Source organism: Dendrobates tinctorius, unplaced genomic scaffold, assembly GCF_039654945.1.
Source record: "Dendrobates tinctorius isolate UK_male_01 unplaced genomic scaffold, ASM3965494v1 ptg000226l, whole genome shotgun sequence".
Taxonomy (NCBI): Eukaryota; Metazoa; Chordata; class Amphibia; order Anura; family Dendrobatidae; genus Dendrobates; species Dendrobates tinctorius.
Genome location: NW_027361893.1, coordinates 8,515,107 through 8,524,308, shown reverse-complemented (window position 1 = coordinate 8,524,308; position 9,202 = coordinate 8,515,107).

Sequence of the window (9,202 nt, the reverse complement as noted above, 5' to 3'; positions counted from 1 at the left end):
GGAGTGCGGCTCTGCGGGTGGAGGTCAGTGCTGGAGGCTCCATTATTCTCTATGTGGAGTGCGGCTCTGCGGGTGGAGGTCAGTGCTGGAGGCCCCATTATTCTCTATGTGGAGTGCGGCTCTGCGGGTGGAGGTCGGTGCTGGAAGCTCCATTATTCTCTATGTGGAGTGTGGCTCTGCGGGTGGAGGTCAGTGCTGGAGGCTCCATTATTCTCTATGTGGAGTGCGGCTCTGCGGGTGGAGGTCAGTGCTGGAGGCTCCATTATTCTCTATGTGGAGTGCGGCTCTGCGGGTGGAGGTCAGTGCTGGAGGCCCCATTATTCTCTATGTGGAGTGCGGCTCTGCGGGTGGAGGTCAGTGCTGGAGGCTCCATTATTCTCTATGTGGAGTGCGGCTCTGCGGGTGGAGGTCGGTGCTGGAGGCTCCATTATTCTCTATGTGGAGTACGGCTCTGCGGGTGGAGGTAGGTGCTGGAGGCTCCATTATTCTCTATGTGGAGTGCGGCTCTGCGGGTGGAGGTCAGTGCTGGAGGCTCCATTATTCTCTATGTGGAGTGCGGCTCTGCGGGTGGAGGTCGGTGCTGGAAGCTCCATTATTCTCTATGTGGAGTGCGGCTCTGCGGGTGGAGGTCGGTGCCGGAGGCTCCATTATTCTCTATGTGGAGTGAGGCTCTGCGGGTGGAGGTCGGTGCTGGAGGCTCCATTATTCTCTATGTGGAGTGCGGCTCTGCGGGTGGAGGTCGGTGCTGGAGGCTCCATTATTCTCTATGTGGAGTGCGGCTCTGCGGGTGGAGGTCGGTGCTGGAGGCTCCATTATTCTCTATGTGGAGTGCGGCTCTGCGGGTGGAGGTCGGTGCTGGAAGCTCCATTATTCTCTATGTGGAATGCGGCTCTGCGGGTGGAGGTCGGTGCTGGAGGCTCCATTATTCTCTATGTGGAGTGCGGCTCTGCGGGTGGAGGTCGGTGCTGGAGGCTCCATTATTCTCTATGTGGAGTGCGGGTGGAGGTCGGTGCTGGAGGCTCCATTATTCTCTATGTGGAGTGCGGCTCTGCGGGTGGAGGTCGGTGCCGGAGGCTCCATTATTCTCTATGTGGAGTGCGGTTCTGCGGGTGGAGGTCGGTGCTGGAGGGTTCATTATTCTCTATGTGGAGTGCGGCTCTGCGGGTGGAGGTCGGTGCCGGAAGCTCCATTATTCTCTATGTGGAGTGCGTCTCTGCAGGTGGAGGCCGGTGCTGGAGGCTCCATTATTCTCTATGTGGAGTGTGGCTCTGCGGGTGGAGGTCGGTGCCGGAGGCTCCATTATTCTCTATGTGGAGTGCGGCTCTGCGGGTGGAGGTCGGTGCTGGAGGCTCCATTATTCTCTTTGTGGAGTGCGGGTGGAGATCGGTGCCGGAGGCTCCATTATTCTCTATGTGGAGTGCGGCTCTGCGGGTGGAGGTCGGTGCCAGAGGCTCCATTATTCTCTATGTGCAGTGCGGCTCTGCGGGTGGAGGTCAGTGCTGGAGGCCCCATTATTCTCTGTGTGGAGTGTGGCTTTGCGGGTGGAGGTCGGTGCCGGAGGCTCCATTATTCTCTACGTGGGGTGCGTCTCTGCGGGTGGAGGTCGGTGCCGGAGGCTCCATTAGTCTCTATGTGGAGTGTGGAGCCGCCTCTGCGTGTGATATACCTGTGTCATCTCCTCCTGTATATAGTATATACCTGTGTCATCTCCTCCTGTATATAGTATATACCTGTGTCATCTCCTCCTGTATATAGTATATACCTGTGTCATCTCCTCCTGTATATAGTATATACCTGTGTCATCTCCTCCTGTATATAGTATATACCTGTGTCATCTCCTCCTGTAGATAGTATATACCTGTGTGTCATCTCCTCCTGTAGATAGTATATACCTGTGTGTCATCTCCTCCTGTAGATAGTATATACCTGTGTGTCATCTCCTCCTGTGTATAGTATATACCTGTGTGTCATCTCCTCCTGTATATAGTATATACCTGTGTGTCATCTCCTCCTGTAGATAGTATATACCTGTGTGTCATCTCCTCCTGTAGATAGCAGATACCGGTGTGTCCTCTCCCCCTGTGTATAGCAGATACCGGTGTGTCCTCTCCCCCTGTGTATAGCAGATACCGGTGTGTCCTCTCCCCCTGTGTATAGCAGATACCGGTGTGTCCTCTCCCCCTGTGTATAGCAGATACCGGTGTGTCCTCTCCCCCTGTGTATAGCAGATACCGGTGTGTCCTCTCCCCCTGTGTATAGCAGATACCGGTGTGTCCTCTCCCCCTGTGTATAGCAGATACCGGTGTGTCCTCTCCCCCTGTGTATAGCAGATACCGGTGTGTCCTCTCCCCCTGTGTATAGCAGATACCGGTGTGTCCTCTCCAGGTTCCCTCCCGTCTGTATACGGGGGTGGCACAGTGTCCCCTCTGCACAGGCATTTCAGTGCGGCGGCGCCCCCTGAATGTAATACCAATGAGTTAGAAATTGTAAAGGAGGACTAATTTAGGGTGGTATTGAAGCTTTATAAAAAGACTTAAAGCTAACCAGGCATTGTCAGGTTGGCCCTGTTACACCGATTAAAATGATACCTGGGTTGGTGAAATCCATCTTGTTTGTCTTTTTTTTAATCTGTATTTGTAGTTTTAAGTTAATGAGGATGCTTCATCCCAGAGAAAGAGGCTCCTGATTCTGAGCTCCCCCTGCAGTCTGTGTCAGAGGGTGGTCTGTGTCTGCACGGTAATAAATTGTAACTTAGTTAGCAAGGCCGAAAAAAGACATTTGTCCATCCAGTTCAGCCTATATTCTGTCAAAATAAATCCCCAGATCTACGTCCTTCTAAAGACCCTAATAACTGTAAGATACAATATTGTTACGCTCCAGGAAGACATCGAGACTTCTCTTGTACCCCTCGACTGAGTTCGCCATCACCACCTCCTCAGGCAGGGAATTCCAGATTCTCACTGCCCTAACAGTAAAGAATCCTTTTCTATGATGGTGGAAAAACCTTCTCTCCTTCAGACGCAGAGAATGCCCCCTTGTGACCGTCATCTTCCTTGGTATAAACAGATCCTCGGAGATATATTTGTATTGTCCCCTTATATACTTATATACAGTATGGTTAGTAGATCGCCCCTAAGTCGTCTTTTTTTCTAGACTAAATAATCTTATTTTTGCTAATCTCTCTGCGTATTGTAGTTCCCTCTTCCCCTTTATTAATTTTGTTGCCCTCCTTTGTACTCGCTCTAGTTGTTATGATTATTATTATGCATTTATATAGCGCCATTTCTTCCATGGCGCTTTACATGTGAAAAGGGGAAATATAGACAAGTATAATAAACATGTGTAAGACAAGGGACACACAAGTACATAAGGAGAGGGGAACCTGCTCGCTAGGGCTCAGTCTACAGGGATGGGTGAGGATACAGTTGGAGAGGGTAGAGCAGGTCTTGCGGTTGTTCAGTAGACCGAGGATCATTGCAGGCTATAGGCTTGTCTGAACAGGTGGGTCTTCAGGTTCTTCTTGAAGGTTTCCGTTGCTGGTGAGAGTCTGATGTGTTGCGGCAGGGAGTTTCAGAGTATGGGGGAAGCACGGGAGAAGTCTTGTATGCGGTTGTGGGAAGAAGAGATGAGGAAGGAGTAGAGAAGGAGATCTTGAGATGATCGAAGGTTGCGTTCAGTTAGGTACCTAGAGACCATGTCACAGATGTATGGAGGAGACAGGTTGTGGATGGCTTTGTATGTCATGGTTAGGGTTTTGACTTGGAGCCTCTGGGCAATAGGAAGCCAGTGAAGGGCCTGGCATAGGGGGGAGGCTGGGGAATAGCGGGGAGACAGGTGGATTAGTCGGGCAGCAGAGTGTAGGATGGACTGGAGTGGTGCCAGAGTGCTAGAGGGGAGGCCAGAGAGCAGGAGGTTGCAGTAGTTGAGGCGGGAGATAAGAGCATGCACTAGTTCCATTATATCCTTCCTGAGCACCGGAGCCCCAAACTGTAAACCAGTACTCCATGTGCCATCTAACCAGAGATTTGTACAGAGGCAGTATAATGCTCTCTCTCATCATATGTATCCAGACCTCTTTTAATGCACTCCATGATCGTGTTTGCCTTGGTAGCGGCTGCCTGGCACTGGCTGCTTCAGGTAAGTTTATCATTAACTAGGATCCCCAAATCCTTCTCCATGTCAGATTTACCCAGTGGTTTCCCGTTCAGTGTGTAATGGTGATATTTATTCCTTCCCATTTGTATAACCTTACGTTTATCATTGTTAAACTGTATCTGCCACCTTTAGGCCCAAGTTTCCAAATTATCCAGATCCATCTGTAGCAGAATACGATCTTCTCTTGTATTGACTGCTTTACATAGTTTTGTATCATATGCAAATATCGATATTTTACTGTGTAACCTTCTACCAGATCGTTAATAAATATGGTGCAGAGAATAGGTCCCAACCGACCACTGCGGTACCCCACTGGTCACAGCGACCCAGTTAGAGACTATACCATTTATAACCACCCTCTGCTTTCTGTCACTAAGCCAGTTACTTACCCATTTACACACATTTTCCCCCAGACCCAGCATTCTCACTTTGTGTACCAACCTCTTGTGTGGCACGGTATAAAACGCTTTGGAAAAATCAAGATATACCACATCCAGTGACTCACCTTGGACCAGTCTATAGCTTACCTCTTCATAAAAACTGATTAGATTGGTTTGACACGACCGATTCCTCATAAACCCATGCTGATATGGAGTTAAACAGTTATTCTCACTGAGATAATCCAGAATAACATCTCTCAGAAACCCTTCAAATATTTTACCAACAATAGAGGTTAGACTTACTGGCCTATAATTTCCAGGTTCACTTTTAGAGCCCTTTTTGAATATTGGTACCACATTTGCTATGCGCCAGTCCTGTGGAACAGACCCCGTTGCTCTAGAGTCCCTAAATATAAGAAATAATGGTTTGTCTATTACATTACTTAGTTCTCTTAGTACTCGTGGGTTAATGCCATCCGGACCCGGAGATTTATCTACTTTAATCTTATTTAGCCAGTTTTGCACCTCTTCTTGGGTTAGATTGGTGACCCTTAATATAGGGTTTTCTTTGTCTCTCTGCATTTCACCTAGTATTTCATTTTCCACCGTGAATACCGTGGAGAAGAAGGTGTTTAATATATTAGCTTTTTCCTCATCTATAACCATTCTTTCCTCACAATATTTTAAGGGGCCTACACTTTCACTTTTGATTCTTTTACTATTGATATAGTTGAAGAACAGTTTGGGATTAGTTTTACTCTCCTTAGCAATGTGCTTCTCTGTTTCCTTTTTTGCAGCTTTAATTAGATTTTTAGATAAAGTATTTTTCTCCCTATTGTATTTTAGAGCTTCAGCGGTGCCATCCTGCTTTAGTAGTTTAAATGCTTTCTTTTTACTGTTAATTTGCCCCTCTTCTTTGTTTAGCCACATTGCGTTTTTCTTATTTCTTGTCCTTTTATTCCCACAAGGTATAAACCGCTTACAGTGCCTATTTAGGATATTCTTAAGCATTTCCCATTTATTATCTGTATTCTTATTTCTGAGGACATTGTCCCAGTCACCAGATTGAGGGCATCTCTAAGCTGGTCAAACGTTGCCTTCCTAAAGTTCAGTGTTTTTGTGACTCCCTGACATGTCCCCCTAGCAAAAGACAAGTGAAACTGTACAATATTGTGGTCGCAATTTCCTAGATGCCCGACGACCTGCAGATTTGTTATTCTGTCAGGTGTGTTAGATAGTATTAGGTGTAAAAGTGCTGCTCCTCTGGTTGGATTCTGCACTAATTGTGAAGGATAATATTTCTTGGTTATTAGCAGAAACCTGCTGCCTTTATGGGTTTTGTAGGTCTCTGTTTCCCAGTTAATATCCGGGTAGTTACAGTCCCCCATAAGGCTGGGGTCACAATGCGGTATAACGCGATGTAATGCAGTCCGTTAAGGCCGCCATAGACCCCCATTATGTGGCGCATCGTGACGTATGCCATAAAGCGGAATACGTTCACGACGTGCCGTTATTCGCTGACGGAGCCTCGGACGCGGCCTGCCGTATCTGAGGCTCCGTCACTGCCAGCGCTGAAGAAGCATCAGCGTTATGCTATAGCGATAACGTAGCCCGTCAACCATACGCGTTGAATGGGCTGTGTTAACGCTATGTGAACCCAGAAACAAACATTTTCGGGCCAATATACCAGGACGGCACCCAAAAATCATGAAGAGATCCAGTGTGAGAATAAAATATCAAATTTTATTGAAAAAACATTAAAAAATACAAAAATGCCCAGCAGGAGGCGCTCAAAACATTCACGTCATTATTTATAGTCACACAGACAAATGTGAATCCTTGCACATAAGTAAATATAAATCATTTCCAACAAGAGTATAATATCTCTATAAATGTAGAAATTATTCACAGCACAGTAGTTAAAAAATATTGAATATAAATCTGGCCCGATATATGTAGCTTAATAAAATAACCTCAGTGTCAAAAATAACTGAATAGAAGGATAGAAGAAAAAACTACCTGTGCATCCAGTTCCTTTACGTTCTTCCCCAACTCTTCAAAGTCCTTGCAGATTGTCGGTAGGTCCTTCCTTGCCGTGTCATTGGTGCTAAAATGTATCAGAAGAAACGGGTGGACGTCCTTGGAACTGATGAGCTTTGGTATCCTATCGGTCACATCCTTGATCTTCGCACCTGGGAGGCAGCATACTTCTCTTGCAGTTATGTCCGGTCTGCAGATGGCTGCTTCTATGCCTCTCAGTAGTGAGTCTCCCACCACGACCACTCTAATTCGCTTCTTGGCTGTACTTTTTGTTGTCACTTCTGGGTGTTGCTGTGTGCCCTTTTCTTCTTTGCTTGCTGGTAATGCCTCATCCTTAGGTGTGCCATCTTCATCGTGCCTCATCCTTAGGTGTGCCGTCTTCATCCCCCATATGTCCTTGGTATCAGTTTCTCAGTTGTGTGGTTGGTGATGTCTCCATGGTCTTCTTGCTTCTTTTGGTCACATGCTTCCTCTCGTCTGCTTTTGGAGGTTCTCTGACACTTTCTTCACCTTCTGTGACCAGTAGAGATGCTTCGGTTCTGTCTGGAAGGCTTCATTTTCTTTGAGTTTCTAAGTTGCAATTCTTTCTTCCAGACCCCGCACCTTTTCTTCTAAAAGGGCCGGTAGTCTACACTTCTGGCAGGTGGTTTTGTGTTATTTCCAGCTTTACAGAAGGATGAGAACACTGTGGAATTGATAAGAGTAATAAGCCTCAGTTACCACAACTGTCTACAAGGAAAACTGTTGCTCATAGCAACCAATCACAGTTCAGCTTTCATCTTTTAAACAGCTCTGTTGAAAGTAAAGATGCACAATGATTGGTTTCCATGGGCAACACAGGCAGTGTAACCTGTTGTGGTCAAGAAGATGTACCTATGAAATATATGGGAACATTATTCCATACGCAAAAGGCTGTTTGTTCCCTTTATTTCTTTGAGCAATATATATATATTCCAGCTCTGGCAAAAATTGAGAGGCCACTGCAAAATTTTCAGTTTGTCTGATTTTTCTCTTTATAGGTATATTTTTGTGTAAATTGTTCTTTTATTCTATAAACTACTGACATGTCTCTGAATTTCCAAGCAACACATTTTGTATTTATTTTCAGAAAATGAGAAATTATCTAAATGCCGAAAAAATGCAGAGTGCTTGCCCCAGGGCTGTGTAGTCGGTAAACCAAACCTGCGACTCCGACTCCTCAATTTCCCTTACACCGACTCCGACTCCCACACATATTGCTTATATTTAAGTGAAAAATTTATTGTAGTACAATGTGAACATCAGACATTTAATCATTTCTATGATCCAACAATCAAGATATTTAGATAGAACATAATATCTATTTATTGGAATACAACTTTAGAACACAAAACTGTAATAAATTGTAAATATGTAATACACTGTGTAATATCGATTACATACATATACGGTACAGACCAAAGTTTGGACACACCTTCTCATTCAAAGAGTTTTCTTTATTTTCATGACTGTGAAAATTGTAGATTCACTCTGAAGGCATCAAAACAATGAATTAACACATGTGGAATTATATAATTAACAAAAAAGTGTGAAACAAGTGAAAATATGTCTTATATTCTAGGTTCTTCAAAGTAGCCACCTTTTGCTTTGATTACTGCTTTGCACACTCTTGGCACTCTCTTGATGAGCTTCAAGAGGTAGTCACTGGAAATGGTCTTCCAACAGTCTTGAAGGAGTTCCCAGAGATGCTTAGCACTTGTTGGCCCTTTTGCCTTCACTCTGCGGTCCAGCTCACCCCAAACCATCTCGATTGAGTTCAGGTCTGGTGACTGTGGAGGCCAGGTCATCTGGCGTAGCACCCCATCACTCTCCTTCTTGGTCAAATAGCCCTTACGCAGCCTGGAGGTGTGTTTGGGGTCATTGTCCTGTTGAAATCTGTTTCGCACATCAGAGGAGAGAGAAATAGCATCCCCGATTTCCCCCCCCCCCCCCCCGGTACCTCTCCGTGGTCCCGCGTCCTCCGATGGGCCCCGCCATCTTGAAAATGGCGGGCGCATGCGCAGTGCGCCCACCGGGAATCTGCCGGCTCCGGCTGGCAGATTCCATTCGTTATTTTGATCACTATGATAAACGATCATAGTGATCAAAATAAAAAAAATAGTACATAACCCCCCCGTTTATCACCCCCTTATATAGGCACACATAATGAAATAAAGAAAATATTTTTTTTTTCAGTTTTCCATTAGGGCTAGGGGGCTAGGGTTGGGTTAGGGTTAGAGGTGTGTTGGGGTTAGGGTTGGAGCAAGAATTGAGGGGTTTCCACTATTTACCAACTTTGGGGGTCTAAAAAATCACTTTTGTGGAAATAAAAAAGACTTTATTTTCACGGCTCTATGTTATAAACTTCTGTGAAGCACTTGAAGGTTCAAAGTGCTCACCACACATCTAGATAAGTTCCTTAATGGGTCTAGTTTCCAAAATGGGGTCACTTGTTGGAGTTTTCCACTGTTTAGGCCCATCGGGCTCTGCAAAGGCAACATGATGCCCGCAGACCATTCCATCAAAGTCTGCATTCCAAAATGGCACTCCTTCCCTTCTGAGCTCTCCCATGCGCCCAAACAGTGGTTCCCCTCCACATATGGGGTATC